Source organism: Pinus tabuliformis, chromosome 5_2 (assembly GCF_031772625.1).
Source record: "Pinus tabuliformis cultivar Carrire ecotype Pingquan chromosome 5_2, CPIR1, whole genome shotgun sequence".
NCBI classification, from domain to species: domain Eukaryota; kingdom Viridiplantae; phylum Streptophyta; class Pinopsida; order Pinales; family Pinaceae; genus Pinus; species Pinus tabuliformis.
Genome location: NC_142306.1, coordinates 973,020,631 through 973,047,642, shown reverse-complemented (window position 1 = coordinate 973,047,642; position 27,012 = coordinate 973,020,631). Strand labels below are relative to the sequence as shown.

The following is a 27,012-nucleotide window of genomic DNA, read 5'->3' as shown; positions in this document are numbered from 1 at the left end:
TATTCACCACAAAGCCAAACTTCGAAAAATACATAGAGGCAAATGAAATATATAGAAAGATGCTAAATTTGAAATTACCTACTGATGAATGGTGGGAGAAAATGAAAGATTTACTATAAAAAGTTTTTTACATCATAAGTTACTACAATAAATCTGAGGACAGCCAGGTAAATAGGTAAAAGGCAAATTAACAGGGTCAAAGAGTAACAGGGTCAAAGAGCATTAGTAAAAGATCAAAAGAAAGAAGGTTCCAGTGTGGAAACACCACTACTACCAACCTGCCTAAAAGGCTAACAACTCAACTGCAAACAACCAGCAATAAATAAAAGGGACAACATGATACCGTTTTCCATCTGTCTCTATCTTCATGCTTGAAGATACTTTTATTTCCTAGATTAAATCTCAAGCTCTTGTGAGATATTTTGTAACTATTTTTGTATAAATACTTCGCATTTTGTAGTATGTAGGGGGGATTCTAAGACATTGTTATAGACTTTCTCTTCCAACTCAAAATTCCATTGTATCAATGATTGGATTGGCTTGCTGGACTAAGGAATAAAGATAAGATATTTTATAGGATTCCTGTGCAAGGTAGATAACAAATAAGTATCATCTTTTGTTTAAATGTTGTGCTTTCTTATGTTTTCCATAAATCTTTAATGTATCTTTGAATCTAAAAGTTATAACATGGAATGATAATTTATAATTTGCTTGAATGCACTCTGTTTTGACAGTTATACTTTATCAATGTTTTCTTCAGTATATTTAAATTAAGGAATTATTCATTGCTCCTTAGTTTAGGTAGCTTCCTGTGATCTATATAAAAGGATTCTTCATTGCCCTTTGTTCATGATCATCACCTGCTCCTCATTCTGATCCCAGTCTAAGGACTCTTAAGTGCCCTTTTACCTTGGTTAGAACCTCTTCATCCACTTGGCCTAAAATATTTTCCTTTTGCTTTGCTAACTCACCCTGTAGACATTGCCTTTAATGATCTGGTCCAGTTATACCATTCTTTAGTTGACTCCATAGCCCAATGGCTTGAAGACCCTGCGCTATCCATCTATTTCCGGAATTCCACCACCCAAACTCAATATCAAAACCAAAACTCCACAGAATTTTAATAGCTAGCCTAAGATCCCATAAAAACAAAGTTAAATCATAAAGAGAGAGCCCTCTCTGAGTGTAGGTTGGCTAGAACCTATACTTAAAAGATTAGTTTGTGGTTACCTCAGATTATGACTTCTTCTTATAACTTCAAAGGAAATTCTGAGTGATAACATAGTGGTGACCATACTAGGGATTCAAATCCTCAGTCTTAATAAACCTTTAAGAAAAGTTTAAATCTTTATTTCATGCTTCTTGAAGGATTTATTTGAAGTTATTTACAAAATTTCATAAAAATAGAATAACTAGAAAATCCTGAAAATCTGGCTTCAAATAGAACTCATTACACTAGGACCAATCCAAATCCAAACCCTGTCCCTGTAGTGGATAATCCTAACCTGATTTCGAGAAGATCCCAAAAAACAGAAAGTTCAGTTAGCCCCACACCTTCAATAAAAGCAGATTCCTACCCGGATGAGTGGCTGTTTTAGAAGAACTCCCTTTTGATGTGCCATTTGACCTTTCCCTATTTAGAAATAAGTCTAAAAGTGCACTTGATGACATAGTTCTAGACCCTGAATTTATTGTAGAACTTGAGATTCAAAAGGCAAACCAATCAATTGATGAGTATATTATGAATTCCCCTCAATCATCCCTCACCACTGTTAGGATCCCCGAGCTTTCTGAACTAGTAACCCATACCCTTAGTTCACCATTATTCCCTTCCATCTCTGAAGTTCATTCCTCACCTCCATTCATACCAGTGCTCCCTCACTAGCCTACCATCACTCATCAAGCAACTACTACTACTACATCATCCCCTAGCACCCCAACCCCACTTCTTAGCCTTGCCCAACTAAGAACCATAGCAAATAGATATGCTCCTTTAGTCTTACCTGCTCCATTGGGTGCCATGCCACAAGACTATCAGAACAAAATTGTCTAGTTTGATGGCATAGGACCTTATACTGCACAAATTCATGTAAACAAAATGACAGACTATTTCGAATTGCATGAAATTGACATAGGATATGTTCAAATGAGTCTGTTTGCTCAAACTCTTGCTGGTGACGTTAGAAAATGGTTTAGAGCACTACCTGCAAATAGTATAGATAGTTTAGAAGTATTTTATCAACAATTTTTAAATAGATCGGAGAAGAAAAAGAATCCTTTGTAAACCCTTTCTGAATATGCAAACATCAAATGAGGACCTAATGAAACAGTACATGACTATTGCACAAGATTCAACAATATATATATATAATGTAGTACTAGTTAACCTTTGACCCCCACCTGATTTAGCTTTAATTAAATTTCCCAATGGATTTGATACATATATGGCTTTCCATCTCAGAGAAATAAACCCACCAACCCTAGAAGACATGCAAAATACATGCAGAGTGTAGCTGTGAGTGTAGAAACCAATCTGTTAGCAAATAGAGCTAGAGTTAGAAATGAGAGGAGAGGACCTATCAAAGATGAAGGCTCACCTTTAGATCTAAAAATAGATGTTCTAACCAAGAGTATGGAGAAACTTATGGATAGAATAGAAAACATGGAGAGAAAGCCTCAATGCGATAATCAACAGACACCTCCAGTAAATAATCCAAACTTTAGGAAGAACCAAAATCAAAACTCTCGGAAGAATGGACCTGACCAAAACATTAGGCCTCCCTTTCAAGAGAATTATGCTGAAACTTCTCATTTAGATGACCCTGAACAAGACACATAGATAAAGCTGATAGGATTAGATGGTGAAGATACAGTCTTCTTAGCTCAAGATGAGCAGGAACTACATATGTTGTAGCAATTACAAACCCAATCTAGTGAATCATTTGACTATAAACAAGGGTATGATTCCGCCATTTTTGTGGTGCACAAACAATACAACTTAAGGAGAAAAAATAATACTGATACTCCTGATCAAATTAAGAAAACTATACCAAATCAACCTAAGAAGATTAAAGCAGCTCCAATCACTAAAACTCTCCAAATCCTCCCTAGACCAAATCAAAATCCTCTGGGTCCCACCATTGTAGATATCACTCCAAATCAACCCTCTAATAATCAACCTTCCACTTCAATCCCATTCCAAGAAATAGTGGAAACACCTCAAGACCCCACATCGGAGAAACAACATGAAAATCTCCCTCACAAAGAAAAAGAAGATTACCCTGTTCACACTCCTCCTATGAAAATCCCAAACACTCAAATAGAAAAAGCCCCTTTACCTTTCAATTTGGGGGTAGAGGTGGCTAAATTAAAAATTTCAGTACCATTGAAAGAACTAATGAAAAATGAAACATATATGTCTCAGATAAACCAAACTTTGAAAATTACTGAGAATGAAGATTTTGTGAACCTATTTGATGATCAGCCTGAGCTCATATTTGGTCCTGATGTGAATGGTAAACCAGTAGAAGGAGGTGTGCCACCTTTATATATAAGCCTTAGCATTCATGACAAGATATTACACAATGCAATGTTAGATTCAGGTGCATCACATAATTTAATGCCCAAATCAGTTATGGAAAAACTGAACTTAGACATTACTAGGCCCTACAAGGACTTGTTTTCATTTGATTCAAGCCAAGTAAAATGTCTAGGTTTAATCAAAGACCTATGTGTAAGCCTAGTGCAGTATCCTGCTAAGAGCATTCTCATGGACATAGTAGTTGTTGACATCCCACCTAAATATGGTATGCTTTTGCCTAGATCATGGGGAGCCAAACTCCAAGGATCTTTGCAACTTGACATGTCATATGCCACCATCTCTGTATTTGGACAACCTAAGAAACTATTTAGAGAAACTTTAATGAAGTGTGTGGTGAGTAGCCAGGATCGTCCTCAAAACTTTCCTATCTACTCTATGCATTCAGACATTGATTCTTTCATATTCTATAATGCTGAACAAACACCAAAGACAATTGTGAATAGTATTTGTGCATAACCAAAAGAAATTGCAGTAATAAATGATAATGAAACTGTTCAAATTCAAGAGTTTTCTAATAAACAAATTGATCAAGATGCAACAAACAAGGAAAATTCTCTTCCTCCATATAATGAAAAATATGAACATGAGACTTTATGGCATCTTGAGTTTTATGGATCAGTAAATAAGTTAGGAGAAGGAGCAGGAGTATGGATTTATAATTTAGAAAATGATCATTCAGAGGGTCATGCTTACAGACTAAATTTTAGATGTACTAACAATATGGCTGAATATGAAGCCTTAATATTAGGTCTTAAACTAGTTAGAAACTTAGGAGCCCAAAGGGTCTCCATCATGGGAGACTCTGAGTTGGTTATTAAACAAATCAATGCTGTATATATGACTAAAGATCCTAGATTAAATTTTTATAGAGGAATAATCATAGAAATATTAAACAATTTCTTAGAAACTAAGCTTGTTGTCATTCCAAGAAAACATAATATGCAGGCACATAGTTTAGGAATGTTTGCTAGCCTTGCAAGTTACCCTTTCAACCAAATCATCAATACACTACTGAAGTCAGGCACAGACCTGCTATCCCTGATAACTTGAAAAACTGGCAAGTATTTGCAAATGACCAATAGATAAATAATTTCTTAACTTTAGAGATAAATAATTTCTTAACTTTAGATGATGAATTTGTAAATAGTAATATAGATACTGACATTTCAATAGACTCAGATTGTGAAGATGAAATGGAATTTAATGAAATAAAAAGTGAAAAGATAGATATATTCCATCCCACCAAATTCACAAAAGCAGATGTAGAAAGCTTAAAATAAATTGAGATTGATGAGATACTTGATGAAGATACTGAAATCATTAATCTTAAAGATAAATTTTTACCCAAAGGATTAAACCCCTTACAAGACTTGTTTGATTCAAGCGATGTTCCAAAAAATTCTAAAATGGAACTATTAAAATATGATATAGAGGAGTGTAACATAGGCACCAAGGAAGACCCAAAATTTGTAAAAATTTCACAGTCATTACCTCCAACTAAGAAAGGGAAATACATTGAGTTACTAAAAGAATTCCAAGATGTCTTTGCATGGAGTTATGAGGACCTCAAGTCCTATGACACCAACATAATACAACATAAAATCCCTATAAAAGAAGATCAGAAACCTTTTAGACAAAATCTTAGAAGGATCAATCCCATTTTACTGCTTTTTATTGAAAAGGAAATTCGAAGGATGTATGAGGCCAAGATAATTGCACCAATCAGATTTTCTCATTGGGTTTTCAATTTGGTTCCTACAAGAAAGAAAACTGGAGAAATCAGGCTTTGTGTACATCTCAGAAATCTTAACAAAGTCTCACTTAAAGAAAACTACCCCCTCCTTAAAATGGATCACATCTTACAAAGGGTAGTTGGGGCAACCAGGATCTCATTACTGGATGGGTTCTCTGGTTACAATCATATCTTAGTTCACCCAGATGACCAAGCTAAAACTATTTTCACCACACCGCGGGATACTTTCATGTATTTGTCACACGGAATGAGTCGATCTTTTGGACAAGATAGACCTTCTTAGAATCTAAAGAAGACCTAATGACAAGCAAACCAACCAGACACTATCTTTCTCTAAATATGCTTTAATAAACAAAGGCAAACAAGTGTTTTTAGGGCCTACCTTGGGTCCAACGCAAGTTTGTGGATGCCCTCGCTCCTTTGATCCAAATGAGCTCCTTTGTCACGAATCTGCAAACACAAACAAGGCAAACAAATTAAATAGCACTTGAAAAGCCAATATCATAAAACATATTTAACATGAAAGTCAAGGAGTCCATGAAACAAATAACATAAGATACTTGTTGAGAAAAATGAGTTTGATTGTATTAATTCAAAAGAATAAGAACTTTACAACCTGTGCCTTGACGCTGTACAAGCTCCTCCCAGGGTCCAACAAGAAGTCTCCTCTACTTTGACAAGTTTCACTCACTTCCCAATGAAGCCAAAAAGGTATGTGATATCTCCTCTTAAGCTCAACTAGGAAGTCTTAATTTCACCAGCATTTACCCTCAAAATGTTCAGCTTCTAACCTCTCTAGTCCTCACCCCAATGCCTGTATTTATAGTGTAATGGAGGGAAGTTACTAGGTCCTCCTTCAAAGGGATAAAGCCCTCCTTCAAAGGGATAGCCCCTTTAGTCAAAGGATTAGCTCCTTCTCTTTTGGGATGCATGAACCACCTCAGAGCGAACAATCCACGTCAAAATTCCTTCTAGAATCCTCTAGAATTAACCCAAAGTGAGTTTTTTAAGATAAACTTTGCGCCTTTTGACTTTCACAGGGGTACGCACCCACCCCTTTACAGACAGAGCGTGCAGATACGCAGATGACATGAACAAAGAGTGCGGGCCAGCAAGTGACAGTGAGAGAAAGTGCAGAACCAGAGCTTTTATTGATTTTCAATGTCTTTCTCTCATTTTCAAAGCTTGACTTGAAGAGCTGAGGTCTGAGACTTGCTTAGGAGGACAGTACAAGTGATGATGGACCCATACTGACTGCAGATAGTCATGGTGAGGATATTTTTGTGTAACAGATTGCCCCCTAAAGTGCAAAGTCTGTAGTAGATGAGGATTTCATTTATCATATAGGAAGAGTGAAGTACTTTATCATTTCGAGGATCATCTTGTGGAGAGCCCGGTCGGAACCTGTAAAAACATTCAATGCAAGATATATATATGAGATCATATCATCGCTGAGGTAGGCATTCCCATACTCAGATCAAAACTAACTAGAAAACTATCTACTGCTCTGATATAGGAATGATCTTGTAATACATCACAAGTATAGACACATGTGAACACAGTATGGATGCAGCCATCTGTTTATGAATAGTCCACAATATAATTAATACAAAATTCCTCGCAGCCTGGATGGTGGAAACTAGATCCAGGGTCTTCATTTCTACTTCCCGAAATAGTACGATTCTATCCATGCGAATAAATGTGTTGAAGTCGAACATGGTAGAAACCACTTGATTACCAGTCAATGATGTAAACTATCCATGAGATGTGAATAGATGTGTTGATGTCGAACATATCTTAGAATCCTTTGATCGAAGGTCAATGATGCAACCTATCGTCAAAGGCGAGAAACCTGCCATTGAGGCATGCAAATCCCAAGGTAGTGATGATTTCTAGATCATCTTTCTAGATAATGAGCTGAAGTCGATAGAAAGCGATCCGTTGCGGGCAAGCCCACAACACGAAATCATAGATCAAGTTGAAGAAATTTAGTTGCAAGGACTGACTCAGGGATGGTCAAGATGGATGACAGATATTTTGCAGATGAATGACTTATTGGCAGTGACCTCTTGAACACATAATGACACAACCGATGGTTTGGTGAAAATTGACCCAAAGTTAATACCCAGAAACCGGCTGAAGACTTTCAATGTGGTTTGATCAACTGTTAGGCAAAGGATTTCCCAGCCCAGGTGAATGAAAGTGTCGTGTTCAAGAGTGGTTACAAATTATGAAAAACAGGCTCATTTTTCTCTCTTTTCCCCCACCATTTCTAGCAAGTACCTCTTTATTTTTGACAAGCTTGTGGAGGATAACATTTGCTTGATTATAAGCTCATCCTTCAGATGAGTCCAACTTAGTTTAAATTCGAACCCTAAGAAGGAGTGGTTCGTTCCTATTTGTAATTCAACAGGTCCTTTACTATGAAATTTTAACGAGTCCAGTATAGGAGAAACTCGGCGTTTTTCAATTTTAGAGAGTCTGAAAAAACTTAAGAAGACTCCAGGGTTGACCTTTTTCGTAAATTTGTGTCTCCCAAGCTCGAAAAAGTATAAAATAATACTTGAGAGAACCGCTTGATCTTTACGACCAAGGAGTACTTTTCGTAATTAGTGCCACTGATCTAAAAAAGTAAAAAAGTGATCAACGAAACGTCATTTTATAAGCAATATCGAATTTGAAACGACAAAAATCCGGCAATCTTTTCATGTTTTTACAGTCAGAAAGGAGCTATAAGTGGACCATCTTTTAATTCTGTTTTAACGAGTTTAAAAGAAAAACTCGGCAATCTTTTCATGTTTCAGGAGTCAGAAAAGAGCTTAAAGATGACTCTAAATATTTTTTCGTTGAAAATGATAGATTTCTCCTGAATAATCTGTTATCCTGAACAAAAAGCAAACATTACTCATACCTATTTAAAATGGATAAAAATGCTGCGAAAATACCTTTCCAAAGTGAAACATAAACAAATTTGCAATTTATTTACTCAAAAAACTTATAAAAAGGGCCTTTGTCAATTCATTTTTACCGTTTGAGATTTGGGTGAGAAAATAGTGCTTTTGTTTAGAAAACTTCCCGTGAAGATTGCGGAAAATCCAACCATCGGAATCGAACGCCGTCTTCTCCAGGTAATCCACATCATCCCACTCTTCATTTTTAACCGTTTCATTTCTTGTTTTAGGCTTTCATTTCATTTTTGGAGGGTTTTTAGGCTTAAACCCCGCGCGCGCGGGGCCCGCAGGCGTAACACTGGTAGCCTGCGGGCCCCGCGTTTTTCGCAATGGGAAAAAACTCAGGGGCCCGCACCTACCGTGAAGGCAAGATGCGGGCCCACACACTGTCTCTAAGGCAGAGGGTGCGTACCCCGCGGCAAGGGTTTTGAGCCCAAAAAATCTCAAAATTGACCCAAACAATATAATTTCTAGCATTCTAATTTATCTTTTTACTTGATGCAGAGAGTACATCATGCTAGATTGGCGTGAACGAGAGCATGAGGATGTGAATGCTTCCGCATGGAATCATCAACCTTCACTTGATGCTTTGAGGGCGTGCGGCTTGTACAAATTTTGGACCATCCCTGGCATGAGGGCTCAGGTGGATTTCTTACAGTGGCTGGCTGACAGATGGAGCATACAGGTCCAGTGCTTCTTCATTGGTGGCCACCAGCTCGAGATCGAGCTGGCCGACATATATTTCTTGACTAGTTTGCCTAAGAGAGGCGAAGACTTGACTCTATCCGGGACTAGGCTAGGTGGCCAGTCTGTCGATAGCCTCCGACTAGAGTTCTGCAACAGCCAGGCTAGAGACAAAAGGATAGACATAAAGACCATATCCCGTCCTGAACTCATGGTGATTGCGTTTACTGTCACCAGACTTTGCGGGGCTGCCGCATTACATATTGCCACCGGATCCCAGATGCATATGGCAGTTGATTGCTTTCAAGGCACCATCTTCAACTAGTGCGATGCTGTGTTGGCCAATGTGAAAGGCCAACTGACCAGGGCCAAGAACAGACGACTAAAGACCTTTGGTTATGGGGCTTTGGTTGTGAGTTTTGGCCTGGAGAGGGTTCCCATGTTGATCCTGCAGCACCTTACTGTTGGAGCTGGGCTTCCTCGAGAGCCCAAACTGATGAGATGGGTTACAGTTATGGCCCGTCATCTGGATGAGGGGACAGAGGTTGTTCGATTCAAACCTGAGTATTTCCAATGGTTGGAAAACCAAGTTTTTTCTATTCAGGACTTCCCTTATGCTGGGATAGATTTTCGCGGTGACCCAGACATGGATCTTCCACCAAGAGAGCAATGGGATGACTCAGGTAACATCATTTTCAACATTTTTCTATTTTTATTTTTTTATTTTTCATCGTCTCAAAACTGATAGTAAAAGTTTCAAATGCAGATGTGGGTCCATAGTGACCAACCACTCTCTGGCCTTACGAGAGGAAGCAACCAGTAGCAGCCGTGCCAGCCCCACAGGACGAATCAATAGAGATTTTGGCCGAGTTGGAGGGTCATCTAGAGTGTTTGACAGGAGATATTCCAGAGACCACTATAGATGACATTCCTCGTCGACTTCAGCGCTATGTGATTGGGGTCCCATGACCTTTTAGGAGGTTCCTTTGCAAGGTGGCCCGTGCAGTGGTTTCTTATAGAGATCATCACCAGTGATAGGATGATCGCCTATTGTGGGAACATATGACATTTTTGCTTTTCGTACCTATCATTTTTGCCGATCATAAGGTGTTTTTCAACCTATGATCGAGGACGATGTATTTTTTGACACACTCCTATATATATATCACTATTACCAGCTTATCTTGTAAATCATGTTATGGAATGGTTTTAAATTTACATGTATGATTATTGCAAATGTCTACTTAACATTCGAGAAGCAATTGCATCTGCTAATGTATTTAAAGATCTTGGAATATGCTGATATTCAATATAATCAAATTCACGTTCCAAGAGACGCACTCTCAAAAATAATCTCAATAACACTGGATTTCTAATGGCATACACTCTATTAAGTTGTAATACAATGAGTTCAAAATCTAACCTCACTATCAAACTCCGAATCCCAAATGAAATAAATTCAGATAATAACTCAATCACTGCACTATACTCGACAATGTTGTTCGTTGTTTGACCGAGGCTTACCCCATGCATAGAAACTAACTCGTCAGAGGGCGAATAGATAACCCAGGCTTCAGAAGAAATGTTCCGTGTATTACGACAAGCACCATCAGCAAATGCAATGTATGTTTGGAGAGGCATCGACATCTGCAATATCAAGAGTAAAACCAAGATAAGCAGGAATAATGACGAAAAACACTCTCTAAGATAAGCACACTTTTTAAACTAAAACACACCAGCTAGAAAGAAAAGCTAACCTAACTAAAAAATCTCCATACCCATCTTTTAAGCATAATATCTCTTCAGGTAAAGACCATTTCTGGGTTTACCTAAAGAGTCCCCGTCAAAGTCTACCAATTCATAGGTCCCTTTTGCTAGCTTTCGCTTGAAAATATAGGGACCATGCCACATAGGAACGAATTTCCCAGTGCCTAATTTATCATTAGCTTGATCATACAATAACACTAGGTCTCCTTCCGAAAAATTTCGAGGGGTCACATTTCGATCATACTGGGCTTTCATACGTTTTGTGTGAGTCTCGATCGCCAATGAAGCATCACGTCGATTCTCATCTAATTGAGCCAAGTATAACAAACGCTTTTCCTCTTCGAAAGTGGCTAGAAGTAACTCGATGGCCATTTGCAGTGACAGGATTTCGCATTCAATGGGTAACACAACTTCCAGACTATAGACTAGTTGGAAAGGAGTGAACCTTGTTGATGTTTTCACTAAGGTTCGGTACGCCCAAAGCGCTGAAAATAGCATGTTATGCCAATTCGACCGATGAATGCCAATGATTCGTCAGATCATGACGACTAGAACTTTGTTGATGGACTCAACCAGACCGTTAGCTTGTGGATAATAAGGAATTGAGCTATCGTGACGCAAGCCAAGCTGGTCTGTAAGTTTGGTCATCATAACGTTTCGAAAATGACGCCCATGATCAGTGATTATCACTTGTGGGACACCAAACCTAGCAATTATATGATTGAACATGAAAATTGCAGCTGTTATGCCGTCTGCCTCAAATGTAGGCATCACCTCGGCCCACTTGGTAAAATAATCTACCGTAAGGATGATATACGCATGCCCCCCAGCCGAGTGAGGGTTACATGTAATAAAATCGATACCCCATTTGGCAAAAGGACCAACGACAATTATAGGGTGGAGAGGAGCAGGTGGAGCGCGCATCTTTCAATTAAACACTTGACAGTTGTGGCATTTTCGGACCGCGTTAATACAATCTTTAAACAGTGACGGCCAGAAGTAGCCAGCGCGCAATATCTTTTGGGCTGTGGCATACCCAGACATATGACCGCCACATGCTCCAGAGTGACAGTCATTTAGAACCCTTTCAACTTCCTCGTGAGTTAAGAAACGTCGAAAAACAGAGCCCGCCCCACGACGATAAAGAGTATCTCCAATAATTCTGAATTGTTGGGACCGAAATCGTATTTTTCGACGTTCCGACCTTGAAATTTCTGGCCGAAAGGATTGGGTTTGGAGATAAACGATGATATCCCCATACCACAGATCTAAAGTGCTGATTAGAAACAAGGATTCATTCGCAATGGGCTCCTCCGCCACAGTTTCCGGGTCAGCACGCGGGAAGTCACACATTAACTTCGCAAAGACTAAAGATTTCTTAGACTTAGATTTCTCAAACTCCAAGTCGAACTCCTGCAGGATAACGATCCATTTAGAGTACTTTCCCCCTAGCAATTGCTTGGTCAAAATGTAGATCATTGGGTTGCAATCAGAAATTACTGTAGTTTTACGTAGTAAAATGTAGTGACAAAAACGTTGGACAGCTTGAATAGCTGCCAATGCCAATTTCTCCACATGTGAGTATTTTAGCTCAGTTGGATTTAAAGTTCGACTAAGGTAATATATCACATGTTCAGTACTGAATTCATCTTCCTAAACTAAGACCATTCCAATGGTGGAATGAGAGGCGATGAGATACAAGAAGTAATCCTGGTTGTAGTTGGGAGGATGCAATAACGGTGCATGGGTCAACGCATGTTTCAATGCATCAAAAGATTTCTGAGCTATCTCATCACAATAGAATGAAGTATTCTGTTTCAACAACCGTGTAAAACCCTTTGTAACCTTGGTGTAGTTAAGAATGAATCGTCGTAAAAAGTTTGCTTTCCCTTGCAAACTTTGGAGTTGGTGAAGACTCGAAGGAGGAGGCAAGTTGATGATAGCTTCAACCTTCAAGGGATCGACGCGAATGTCGGCTTTTGAAACAAAAAACCCCAGTAATCGACCCGTTTCTATACAGAAGACACACTTGTGTGGGTTCAACCGAATCTGATAATGCCTACACCTCATATAGATTGCTCGTAAATGGATGAGGTGATCAGCTCGATGTAAGGAATGAGCAGGCAAATCATCGAGATAGGTTTTCACAATGTGCTTGATGTCATGAAACGCATAAGACATGGCCCTTTGAAAAGTTGCTCCGACATTCTTGAGCCCAAAAGGTAATTTGCAATAAGCAAATGTCCCCCATGGACAAATGAAAGCCGTTTTTGGTTGATCGGGAGGTAGATTATTGATTTGATTGTATCTGGAAAAACCATCCATGAAGGAGAATATTTCGCTGCCGGCACAATCATCAATGATTTGATCGATATAGGGAGTTGGGTAATTGTCCTTTGGATAGACTCGATTAATGTCCCTATAATCGATACATATTCTTATTGTTCCCTGCTTTTTGTTAACCAGAACAATATTCGATACCCAATCCGTTAACAGGATTGGATAAATGAAACCTGCTTTCAGTAATTTTTCAACTTCTGCTTTAATTGCAGCATCTTTTCTCGGGTGAATCTGACGCAAACGTTGCCGGACGAGTTTAGCATCCGGGTAAGTCTTGATCTCATGAACAACAATCGCGGGATCAGTTCCTGGCATTTCCTCATAGGACCAGGCAAACACGTCGCAGAATTCTTGAAATAGGGCCTTATATATTTGAATTTCGTCATCTGTACACGAGGCACCTATATGAATGTTCTCAACAATTCCAGGCTTAACCAAAATGTCAATAGGAATAGTTCAAGAGATGTTTCCCAAATTTAACTCGAAATCAGGATGTTTCATTAGATTCTGAGGTTCTTTGACATATTCAGTTGTAAAATTTGATGAAAAATCATTTTCAAAACGATCATTCTCGGATAAAAACGAAGATCTGTGATGGAGATCTTCCCATGGTAAATCATCTACACATAGGATTTCACGAATTTGCTCATCAGAGTGAACAAGTTCAGAAAACGTGATTGAATCCAAGCTTGATGTGAAAAGTGATTCCTCACGAAGCACATTCATTAAGTCAGTTTCGGTTGAATATGGGTCGGTAAACGATCGCACGGCGTCATATGCAATTTCATATGGACTCAAAGGCATAGCATCACCAAATGAGTCTATCTCAGATTCAGAAGGAACGATCCAAGGATCATCATATACAATGGTGTCTGATGTAATCATATGAATGGTTGCCAATGAAGATGATGCGTTGATTGAAGGAAAAGGAAAAGTTCCCAGTAAACCGACATCTTTAACTAGTCCTACTCCAACATCCTTATACGGGATAGTTGTTTTTCCGACATGCTGAATACTTTCTGGAGAGGCTGGGTCGGATGAAAAGTAAGCGAGTTGGTCTATCGTTACGATCTTTCCATTATGTGGAAACTTTATTACTCGAAAGACCGATGAAACGACCATTGTCATAGCGTAAGACCAACTTCGACCCAAGAGAAGGTTGTAATCTAGAGGGGCATCAACCACCTCCACATCTAGATAACGGTTTTTCCTTCAACCCTATAAGCAAATCCTGTAGAATGCCAAAAGGATGAAACCCATGGCCATCAAAGGCCTTAAGAATCGTCGGGGATTGATTTAGCGAAGGAGAACCAAGCGATCTCCAACACTGTATCGACATAATACACGTTGAGGCTCCCTCATCAATTATAGTCCGATGAATAGGCCTATTTTTTACTATCACTAGGATCTGGAAAGCCATTTGATGAGGCAAACGCGGTGTACTATTTTCTAGATCGAAAATTATTAGGTTTGGGTCCTGAACGTCAACAGCTCCTATATCCGACAAAAGTAATTTACGTTGTGCTGGACATGATTGCAGCACTTCCAAAGCCGACATTGCTGAGGATGAAACAACTAAATCCTAAACAATGTTATAGTTCTGAGCCGCTCTCGCATGTGGATTGAAAGCTGACTTTCGAAGTATACCCTTGACGGGCGGTTTGATTACCAAGTCTGGATTAGGTTTCTCGATCTGTAGTGGATCGGAACCGGGAGCTGAGGTTGATGGATTAGAATGAGAAGATTCTACTTCTTTACCATCAACAGGAATTTTACTACCATAATCTTGCGATCGAGTCGCAATCCTAACATGGGACATCATCAATATGGGTTCCTCATTGGCACTCGAGGAAGAACCTATCATCTTACTGTCTTGACTTGGAAATGGATCCTTCAAAACATCAGGAGTTTGGGAACCTTTGACAATCTTCACAACCTCTGCACGATGAGGGCAGTCTCTTGTAAAATGTTCTTCGTCACAAATGAGACAAGGATAACGAGGTTTGCGTTTTTCATCATTGGATTCCGATTTTTCAGGTCTCTCCTTTGAATTTTTGTCCGTTTTATTCTTCTTCTTTCCTTTCATCTTCCCACCGGATTTTGATTTGGCTGTAGATGACTCTACAATGTGAATATCGGTGGAAATCTCGGCTGAAGAATCTCCTGTCGGGGAATCAGGCAAGGTTATGATAGGAGAAGAATTCTTGGAAGACTTCTTCTTACTTTTAGTGTTAACTGTACCAATCATGCCATTCGCAGCATGAGATCCTGAAGGAGCTTCAGTGATTTGATTTGACTTGGGAAGATCGGGGATTTTTTCGTGTAACATACCTGACTGAGTATAGACCAAGTCAAGGTACTGTGCTTGAGCAATTACTTGCTCCTCAATAACTACTTTGGCTTTAGCTACATCTTCAGTGATCTTTGGCAACAAATACTTTACAAACCACTCAACCAAAATATGATCTGGAATAAAGACCTTCACTAAACGCCGTCGACGTCTCCATTCATGAATATGATCGGAAATATAAGTGGACGTCGATTGCTTTAATGAAGTTAGCAATTCCGTGCCATTGTCATATCTAACTGGCAACTGAAAATGAGTTAAAAACGAGGTAGCTAACTGACTAAAATTATAAAAAGTGCCTCGCAGTAATTCAATGTACCACTTGGCCGCGAGACCAATTAGAGTGCACTGGAAAATTCTAAGACGGATTAAATCATCTGAAATGGAGTTAGACGCACACCAGAGGTGGTAAGTCATCACATGGTTCGACGGGTCCTCTCCTGATTTACCTTCGAACTTAGGAATGTCACTAGGCAACTTATTCGACATTGGCGGCCAAAACGGAAGATAATTAGTGGGATCGTTCATCAGGAGCGACAAGTCAGGCAAGTCCAAAGTTGCGAGAAACGGTAACTGATGATTAGGGTCCCTAAAACTCTGGGTCATGAGACCAGCCCCAGGAGGAAGATATCCAGGATAACTAGGAATAGGAATTGCATTTGGGATATTGTATCCTCCCGAAAAACCAGGATTAACCGGACCGTACTGGGGTTGTTGATAAGTGTACCCAGGGTATGGTTGATACTGATAGACTGGTTGCTGCACAGCAGGACCGAATTGGTACTGTCCCTGGTACGGTCGATAAGTCAATTGAGGTTGACTAGTGACAACCATACTTAAACCAGGCTATCCTATAGGCATCTGAACCGAAGTTTGAATCGTAGATCCAGACGGTGGTAAAGATGTCTGAGGAGTAGATACAGGAACAGTAGAAACCGGAGCTGTCGATACTCCAGAAGTAGGTGGGGTAGATTGAACAGATGTTGCGGTAGTTGCAGCAGTCGTTTGGGTGGAGTACGAGGCGCACTAGGCCCAGGCTGAGAAACTGCCGAAGGTACAGAAGTTTGAACGTTAGACTGGACTGGTTGCTAAGGTGTACCAGAAACTAAGGGTTGTCCAGTTTGAGATGAAAACTGTACACTTGGCTGCAACACCTGTTGGGTTTGCGATGGATCCCACACTATATTCATTCCGGGGTACTGACCCATAACAGGTTGAGAATATTGAGGACCATAACTGGGTTGAGGGTAGGATTGATAATTGAAAGGTACATTTCCTGTTCCTTGAACATATGATTGACCGGAAGGTGGTTGGAAACTTTTGTTCGAGTACTGACCTTGGGGTTGATACCCTTGAGGCACGTACTGATACTGGGGTTGACGTTGAGGTATAAATTGATACTGGGGTTGACCTTGGGGTACAAATTGAGTCTGGGGTTGACCTTGAGGAACATACTACACCATAGGTATGTACTGTCCTTGAGGTTTCCCCCAGATACAAATTGAGTACCTTGAGGTTGCCCCCCAGGAGATAATTGAGGCTGCCCCCCAAGCGGTAACTGGCCACCTTGAGGTTGAGGATTGGGAATAGAACCTGACATCATGAAAATGTCTTCTACACTCAATGGCTTAGTACCATTGCTTCCAGTTAATAACCCTTGTTCAATGGGTTGAGGAGATGCTCCCGAAAAAGTACCAGAAAGGGACTGATACCCAGAGGGAACAAAAGGACCGTCGTACAAAAAGGATTTAGGCGATTGAGTAAACATGGACGACTAATTTGACATATTTAATGAAGGATAATAACCTCTAGGTGTTGGGTGATAAGGAGCACGAGGTGGTGAAAAACTTAACCCTGATCTTTTTAAGAAATTAGTCAAAGAAAGATACCAAGTACTACTCCTAGGTGGACTGTAAAAAATTGATTCACGCTCCCTTAGCTCAATAACAGGTTGATTTTCAGGGATAGGGATGCCTACTTCTTCTTCCGGAGTAGCAAGTTCTTCTATAGCTATCAAACCAGAAGGAAGATCTTGGGTGATTACTCTTTCTACCCTAGGTGAACCAGGACCACTAAAAACTGGAGAAGAAAACCCCGATGTTGGAGTAGCAGGTTCAGATATCTCAGGTTCTTCACCTATATCACTAGTAGATGAAAAACTACCAGTAATTTCGGAAACGGGCATTGATTGCGGATTATAATCTGCCACTAACGTTTGAAAATCAGGATGTACTATCAAAGAAGATTCTCCTTCTTCAGGTGACCCAACTCTATTGTCTCTAGGAGTTACGAGGACTTTCAAGCCTTCAAGCTGGCTCGGTACTTCCTCAGGAGGTTGGACCCGAAGTCTATGGGACTTCCTCAGTAACTCAGCCACGTTTACAAACTCAGGAGGTTGGCCCCAAAGTCTACGGGACTGCCTTGGTAATTCAGCCACAGTTAAAAACTTTTAACTACTTCACACACAAACAAAGTAAAATCTCAATGAAAACCACCTAAAGCCTCTAAAGAACCAAACAAATTTGAATCACATGCCTAAAGAATCTAGGAGATCAAACACACACAAACAGTAACTTTCCGTATTGAAAACACTAGTTGGTGATGAAGCCCAACGTCGCAGAGTTCAATACAGAAATGGTGGTTGGAACAGTTACCCCGGCAACTTGCTTAATGAATAGACAGGCACAAGTTCCTCCACTTAACCGTCTCGAGTGAAGAGAACCCCCCAGAAAATCCAAGTGAGTCTAGCCGACGTCTGCTCCAGGTAGAGTGGGATCTTCCCACCACTGTCACCTTAGGAAGAATCCTAAAGAATATGGTCACTAAGGCTACCAACTGAGACAAATACACCTGGGGGAACAGTCTACGATCCGATACGCACGCAAGGGCAGAGTAGCAAGCTCAATCCCCTTGAAGGCTCCTTGACATAATCCAAGGTTTACCAACAAGTGATCCCAGGCTCCTCGACAATGGTTAATCCTAGGTTTACCGTTTTTAATACGTGAATATCTGGCGTCATTCCCAATGAGGAAGGATTGATTCCCACACTGGTTCGGACACGATCTCGTGCTTCTCCTTTAAGAGGAGCTTTCCCAGAGCATAAATGCAACAATTGGATTTCTTCCTACCACAAGATACAACTACTTGTTTGTTTTTACTGTCTTGGAGAGTTAATTACTCTCCTACTCCAAGACACTAGCCTAAGCTAAGTTGGTGTATCAAAGCCCTAGAAAATAAAAATGTTGCTAGATGAATTTTACTTTAAGCGTTATTTTTATTGGTTTTTGTTTAAGTCAAGAGGTGGCGGAGATGAAACTTGTGGTGTAAAGACTCGACTCGAAATCACTAAAAAATGCACCTAAGATGATTTAAACAATCTTTTCTCTTCGATGAACTTCTAGCTAGGAAAGAGTTTGAGAATGCAAATACTTTGTAAACACAAATCTTTCTTAACAAATAAATTTAAAGAAGAGCGTTTTCCTTTCCAATGCACCCAAAATGAGACAACTAGTTATTTCACAAAAATTTCCCTTTTCTTTTCAAAGCACTCAAATGCTACAAAAAAACAAACTTTTTCCAAAAGAGATTTTTATTTTTTATTTTTCATAAAACACTCAAAACTATGGAAATGACTAATCTTGAGATCTACAAACTATAAAACCTATTTGAAGTCAAAGCTTACAAAGTGTCTTTTTGAGGATGTTTTACTTAGCTAAATGTGAGCTAAGGACTAATTTATGCAGAATCATAATTAGTCAAAAAACAACCAATCTTTCGTTTTCTTTTTAAAAAAAATGAAAATCCAAACTTTTAAACACAAGCTTTTCGAAGTTTTGAAATGATAAAACTCAAAGTGGATTCCTCAACAAGGGGAGATTTCATAAATGGTCAGACTCATAAGAAGGCTGGCAACAACCAATGTGATCTGAGGTCCCTACAGCTTCTAAGCTCAGAGCTACTACACAACCAAATTGAAAAACAAGCCCAACAAGAAAAACTCCTAGGAATTTCACCTAAAACCCTAACACCAATGAAATTAAACCAACGAAAGCTTTTGACAGGGTACATGCAGGTCTGGGCAGTGGCTAAAAACTATAAACAAATTCTAAATGATAATAAAGAGAAAAATTTAAAATTTCTCAAAATTTTGACAGGGTACGTAGGCAGCCTGTTTACATAGGTGCGTTCACGCTCTGTGCACAAAGCAGAAGTGCGTACAAGTACGCACTGTGCTTAACTCAGAGGGTGCGTGCCTCTCCCAAAACTATGAAAAATAAAAACTAACTCAAAATCAAGTAAATCTACCCAATCCCACAATCATCAAGTCAAAAACAGAAACAAAAAACACAGTTTCTCAGGTCAAAGTATAAACAAGGAAAACAATCAATTCCCCAGTGGAGTCGCCATTTTGTCACACGGAATGAGTCGATCTTGCAGACAAGATAGACCTTCCTAGAATCTAAAGAAGACCTAATGACAAGCAAACCAACCAGACACTATCTTTCTCTAAATATGCTTTAATAAACAAAGGCAAACAAGTGTTTTTAGGGCCTACCTGATTCTAGGAAGGTCTATCTTGTCCGCAAGATCGACTCATTCTGTGTGACAAAATGACAAGAAAACCAACCAGACACTATCTTTCTCTAAATATGCTTTAATAAACAAAGGCAAACAAGTGTTTTAGGGCCTACCTTGGGTCCAAGGCAAGTTTGTGGATGCCCTCGTTCCTTTGATCCAAATGAGCTCCTTTGTCGTGAATCTGCAAACACAAAGAAGGAAAACAAATTAAATAGCACCTGAAAAGCCAATATCATAAAACATATTTAACATGAAAGTCAAGGAGTCCATGAATCAAATAACATAAGATACTTGTTGAGAAAAATGAGTTTGATTGTATTAATTCAAAAGAAGAAGAACTTTACAACCTGTGCCTTGACGTTGTACAAGCTCCTCCCAGGGTCCAACAAGAAGTCTCCTCTACTTTGACAAGTTTCACTCACTTCCCAATGAAGCCAAAAGGGTATGTGATCTCTCCTCTTAAGCTCAACTAGGAAGTCTTAATTTCACCAGCATTTACCGTCAAAATGTTCAGCTTCTAACCTCTCTAGTCCTCACCCCAATGCCTGTATTTATAGTGCAATGGAGGGAAGTTACTAGGTCCTCCTTCAAAGGGATAAAGCCCTCCTTCAAAGGGATAGCTCCTTTAGTCAAGGGATTAGCTCCTTCTATTTTGGGATGCATGAACCACCTCAGAGCGAACAATCCACGTCAAAATTCCTTCTAGAATCCTCTAGAATTAACCCAAAGTGAGATTTTTAAGATAAACTTTGTGCCTTTTGACTTTCATAGGGGTACGCACCCACCCCTTTACAGACAAAGCGTGCAGATACGCAGATGACACGAACAAAGGGTGCGGGCCCGAAGGTGACAGTGAGAGAAAGTGTGGAACCAGAGCTTTTATTGATTTTCAATGTCTTTCTCTCATTTTCAAAGCTTGACTTGAAGAGTTGAGGTGTGAGACTTTCTTAGGAGGACAATACAAGTGATGATGGACCCATACTGACTGCAGATAGTCATGGTGACGATATTTTTGTGTAATAGTATTTGAAGATGCCTTTTGGATTAAAGAATGCAAGAGCCACCTTCCAAAGAGCATTGGACATAGCTTTTGCTAAGGAAATCCATGACTTCCTAGTGATATACCGAGATGACATCAATGTATTTTTGAAATCTGATAATCAACACCTAGATCATCTAACGCAAGTATTCATCAAATGTAGGAAGTATGGAATTTATTTAAACCCCAAGAAATCTTTATTTGGGCTAGAGGAGGGAAAACTACTGGCTCATATAATCTCAAAAGATGGTATCAGAATAGATCCTGCCAGAATTGAAGCCATCTTACAAATACAACATCCTAGAAACATCAGACAATTACAAGCAATTTTAGGAAAGATTAACTTTCCTAGGAGATTTATTTATAATTTACAGAGTTAATTAGATCATTAAATAACATGTTAAAGAAATATTCAACCATAAGGTGGACTATTGAAGCTAAGAAACCATTTTAAGATATCAAACTAGCTTTAACTAAAACACCAGTTCTAATTAGTCCAAAATTTGATAGGGATTTCATTCTATTTTCCTTCGCTTCAGAACATATAATTGCTGCAGTTTTACTGCAGAAAAATGATCAGGGCTATGAACAACCAATTGCCTTATTTAGCAAAGCCCTAAGGGATGCCCCTTTAAAATACAACATAATGGAAAAACAAGCTTTTTCCCTTGTCAAAGCTATTAAATATTTCAGAGTTTACATCTTGTATTCCCATATAATAGCCTATGTCCCTAATTCAGTAGTCAAGGACATCCTAAATCAGGAAGGTCCAGATGGAAAAAGAGGGAAATGGATAGCTACCATTTTGGAATATGATTTGGAAATCAAACCAACGAAATTAATCAAAGGCCAAGGTTTATCCAAGCTCATGGATGAATCGAACCGTCAGGCCCTAGACATAAATTTCATTGCAGAAATGGATAATGAAGAGGAGATGGCGACTCCACCAATCAGCTAGGCATTTATTGAATCACCATGGTATGATGATATCATATATATTTTATTGAACTTATAAGCTCCGCCTGAATTATGCAAGACCAAAAGTAGGTTTGTAAAAATTAAGTCTTCAAAGTTTTGCATCATAGATAATGCTTTGTTTTGGAGGAATCATGAAGGTATCCTTCTTAACTGTTTATTGGAAGAAGAAGCTGACATAGTTTTACAAGAATTTCATGCAGGTGACTATGGAGGACATATTTATTGGAAAACCACAGCCAAAAAAAATCCTTAGAGCCAGTTTCTATGGGCCTACTCTATTTTCTGATGTAAAGAAACATGTCACCTCATGCCATAAATGTCAAGTTTTTGAAGGAACAAAAAAACTTTTACCATTACCCTTAAAACCAATCTCTGTTGAAACACCTTTTCAACAATGGGGTTTAGACTTCATTGGTGAAATCCACCCACCTTCCTCAGCCCAACACAAATGGATCCTTACTACAACAGACTATTTCACCAAGTGGATAGAGGCCATACCATCAAGACAAGCCACTGACACAGTTATCATAACATTTCTTGAGGCCAATATCCTATCCAAATTTGGATGCCCAATCAAAATCATCACTGACAATGCGGCAACTTTGAAATCCAAGAAAATGATTGATTTCTATAAAAAGTATCACATAACCCTAGGCCATTCTATAGCTTACTATGCTCAAGGAAATGGACTAGCAGAGTCCCCAAACAAAAGTCTTGTTAATATCATTAAGAAATTGCTAGAGGATAACATGAGGACATGGAACAAAAAGCTAGTGAATGCCTTGTGGGTAGACAGGTTAACCACTAAGAAATCAATTGGAACCTCTCCTTACTAGTTGGTGTATGGAATGGAAGCTGTCTTTCCTTCCTCTCTGGGAACACTAGTGATGAAACTGCTCCAGGAATTGCAGGTTGAACCCAATGACATTCAAAGGAGAATCAACCAGACAATTCACTTACAACAAAACTGGGAAGAGGTGTACATCAGATCTCACATTGTGCAAGAAAGGATCAAGAAGATTTATGACAAAAGAACCAAGGCTGATAATTTCTACCTTGGGGACAAAGTGTTCAAATGGGACTCAAGGAGGTAAGATAAAGGTAAACATGGGAAGTTTGACTTCTTATGGAAAGGCCCATATATCATTTATGCTTTTAGGGGTAATAATGCTTTCTTCCTAAAGGAAATAGATGGTACTGAAGCAGAAGGAGAACTAGTAAATGGTCGAATTCTTAAGCACTACATTGAACCTAGTTACTAAATTCACTTAACACGTGTACATACTTTACTTTTCAAATGTCTAGATTTGATTGGATGGTGAATTTTGTAAGTTGAAGCCTAGAGAGAAGGCCCTAAGCTTTGAAGATTTTACTTTCATAAATAGTAATAATGCATAAGCATAAAGGAAAATGTTTGAAGGAAATATTATAGTAATTTAGAAGATCACTGATCTACAAAGTTCTTGACATTTCACTAAGAAATGCCATCCCCAAGTGGAGCCACTGTTAGGTTCCTATACCAATAGGAGTCATCATTTTGAATGACTGAGACTAAACCTATAATATGTACATACCTTTTCTTGTGCAAATGTTTTCCATATTCAAAAATTAAAAAATGTAAAGAGGGTATGTCCTAAAAGAATAATCAAAGGACAAAATAACAAAAAGGTAAACAAAGATGAAAAATATGAACCCTAGGAAAAGAAAAAGACAATGAAAGTGAGAAAGCCAAAATGCCACTCCTAGTTTACTTTTTTCAAAATAAATGATTGCGTGTAGCTTGTAATCTATGCCACAATCCAGGATAGTCAAAATGTTTAAACTTGGCTATTTCATGTTTGTAGATAGAGAATGAAAATCTGACCAAACAGTGTAATCTTGGTAGATAATTAGATAGGTAGAGTAAATAAAAGGAGCTCAAGTGTTTAATCTAAGCCCTTGGATTTAATAAGGTTAGAATTAGTTAGATTTCCATTGTAAAGAAAAAGAAAAATGTTCGTAGGGTTTTCTAGCTTAAATGCACCCTAATAAAGAGAAGTAAAAATGATAGGATGAGTAGATGGGTAAGTAGTAGAAAGGTTGCAGAAGTATGGTGATTGATTAGACAAGAGCATGTTTATTCTTCTCCATCGAGAAAATTCTATGGATAAATGGACAATCAAGCATGAAATGGAAAATCAAAGGCAATTAATTAATTTCCCTCATTCACTTCACTTTTTACTTAGCTAATTTCCCACAATAAAGCTCAAAGTACTTAAAAACCTTAAGTAAAAAAGGCTTAGAGAATTTCTCTGACTTTTGGAGGGACCGGACCCTCGGCCCAATGACTTATAGGCAATAAGTACTAAAATTCCCTCATGAAAATTCATCTCCCCCCCCCCCCCCCCTGCCCCCTTCAGTTCGTTCATTTTCCCTAAAAAATACTCTTTCCCTAAGGTTAAATCACTTATACCTAGGAAAAGTGCTTATTACCCCCCATGTAAACCCCTTTTCCTAAAAGACCCTCAAAAATACTGTTATCACTGAAAATTCTGTTGCCAAAAATTGCTCAGACTAGCTTAAGGACAAAGTGTTTTCGCAGCGCATAAATCCTTTAGCAGTTTCGCAGCGCAACATGCTTTAAGTGATTTCGTAGTGCATAATTCATATTTTTGCACTGGCTGCGCTACGAAATTGGGGATTTGTTTGAATCCATAGCAACTGTCATGCAAAATAGCTCTGGGGTGGATGCATTTTACAGGTGGCATATTCTCAAGCTCCTGCATGTATGCTTGTCATCAGTTTTGAATCGGAAGGGAAATATTACAGGTGAAGAAGTGTTTTGAGTGGGATGGTGACTTTTATGCTTTGCATCCACCACTGTTGCCAAGCAGAGACAAGGGAAAAGTCTGAAGTGTTGCAGCTGCAAAACAACCTAATCCCCAAAGGTGCAGATATAACAAGATACAGGCACTACTTTAAAGATCTTGGTAAGAATGAAAAGGTTGAAGTGATTGCACTGCCGAGTTCCTTAGTGCAGCGTTCTGTTTCTCAAGATGCACTAGATTTGTTGGTTTCTTTAGATGCTCTGAAGGCACCATCTCATCATAGGGGAAAGTATGAACCAACATTATATGGCAATTTGCTTGGGAGTCTTCCCCTTTCTTTGGAGGCATCAATGCTTGTCATTAAGTTTGGTCAGTGTGGGTTTCTTAGAGAGGGTGCAATAATTGGTTCATTGATGGATGCACGACCAATGCCTATCATACAGCCATTTGGGCAGCAATCTTTGTTCAATAAATATGTGGACATCTATTACAATGATGCTAATGGATCTGTTGGTTCTTCATATCATACAAAGACACTTATGGCAAATTTTTGTGCAATTCTGTTTTGGCAACGGATTTTGAAGGACAAGCATCGATTGCAACGACTCATTCAAGTGGTTGGCAATGAGATCTTCACAACTCAGACGCATGATTTTGCTTCAATTGCTCCTAGGCTTGAGCAGGAGTGGTCTTCTTTCCACCATTTGGTGTCGTCATCACTTCATGCTATTGCTGAGACATGCCCAAGTTTCTCTGCATTTTGGAAGGTCCACCATTGTATTACAATGATTATGATTTCAAACACACATGCTTTCTCTCTCCAGGACAACTTGAAGCAAACTTGAGTTTTGCCGTTGGCACTGAACTAGCAGATGATATTGTTGCAGATGTTTGTATTCAGGCTTCATATGTTGACTCAGGGTCCTTGAATACTTCAAGTATAAGAAATGGGAGCACCCAAAAGAAGCTGATGAAGTTTTGGTTAAATATGAGGCTAGACTGGAGGACGGAACTGCTGTATCAAAATCAGAGGAGGGTGTGGAGTTTTATGTGAAGGATGGATATTTCTGTCCAGCTTTTGCCATAGCTGTCAAAACGATGAAGAAGGGAGAAAAAGTATTGTTGACAGTGAAGCCTCAGTATGGTTTTGGACATCAAGGACGTGAAGCAATTGGAAATGATGTAGCCGCGCCACCAAATGCAACATTGTTTGTGGATCTTGAGCTTGTGTCTTGGAAGGTTGTCGATGAAGTTACTGATGATAAGAAAGTGCTGAAGAAAATCCTGAAGCAAGGAGAAGGTTATGAACGACCTAATGATGGGGCAGTGGTCAAAGTGAAATACACGGGGAAGTTAGAGGATGGCACCATATTTGAGGAAAAGGGATCTGATGAGGAACCATTCGAGTTTATGGCTGGAGAAGAAGCAGTCGAAGCCCTTGAAGGTCACTTGTAATCTCAACAATGCAGCTTGTAAACTCAAATTGAAAGACTATACACAAGCAGAAAAATTATGTACAAAGGTTTTGGAGATTGAATCGCAAAACGTTAAGGCTTTATATAGAAGAGCACAAGCATATATTCAGACAGCAGATTTGGAGCTCGCAGAGCTGGACATAAAGAAAGCACGCGAGATTGACCCCAACAACAGGGATGTGAAGCTTGAGTACAGGGCTCTTATAGAGAAACTCTGGAGTACAATAGCAAGTAAATAAAAAAAAACATTATTCCTGTGCTCGATTTTCTGATAACAAAAGGTATCAAAGACTGTGATTCAAATGCCTCCGGTGAAATTAGTGGTGTTTTCGAAACCTACTTTTCAGTAGCTAAGCGAATAGGTTTATACCTGGCACGCATATGTCACAAAGAATGAGCTTTCACAAAGAATGCTTGAGGATCACATGGAATGAGTGAAGAGGCCAAATGATGGTAAGGATCTAATTGCCACAAGGCCGCCGTTTTTGGTGACACCGGGGACCCATTAAAATATACATTGGGGCCACCTCTAAACATTCTTTGGTGATTAAAGGTCTTATTGAAGATCTCAAGGCGATGATGTCAGCTCCATCGTTGTCTGAGGTTCTTCAGGCTCTTTATGATGATAAGAGCGTTTCTCAGGATAAAAATGCTTGTATGAGTGTGAATTCCTCTCATGAAGTAGAAGCTAC

General features: G+C 39.1%; 1 pseudogene; it reads left to right on the top strand.

The window, feature by feature from the left end:
* Positions 1-27,012, top strand: part of LOC149162539 (70 kDa peptidyl-prolyl isomerase-like) — a 58,520-nt pseudogene that overhangs the window by 20,716 nt on the left and 10,792 nt on the right.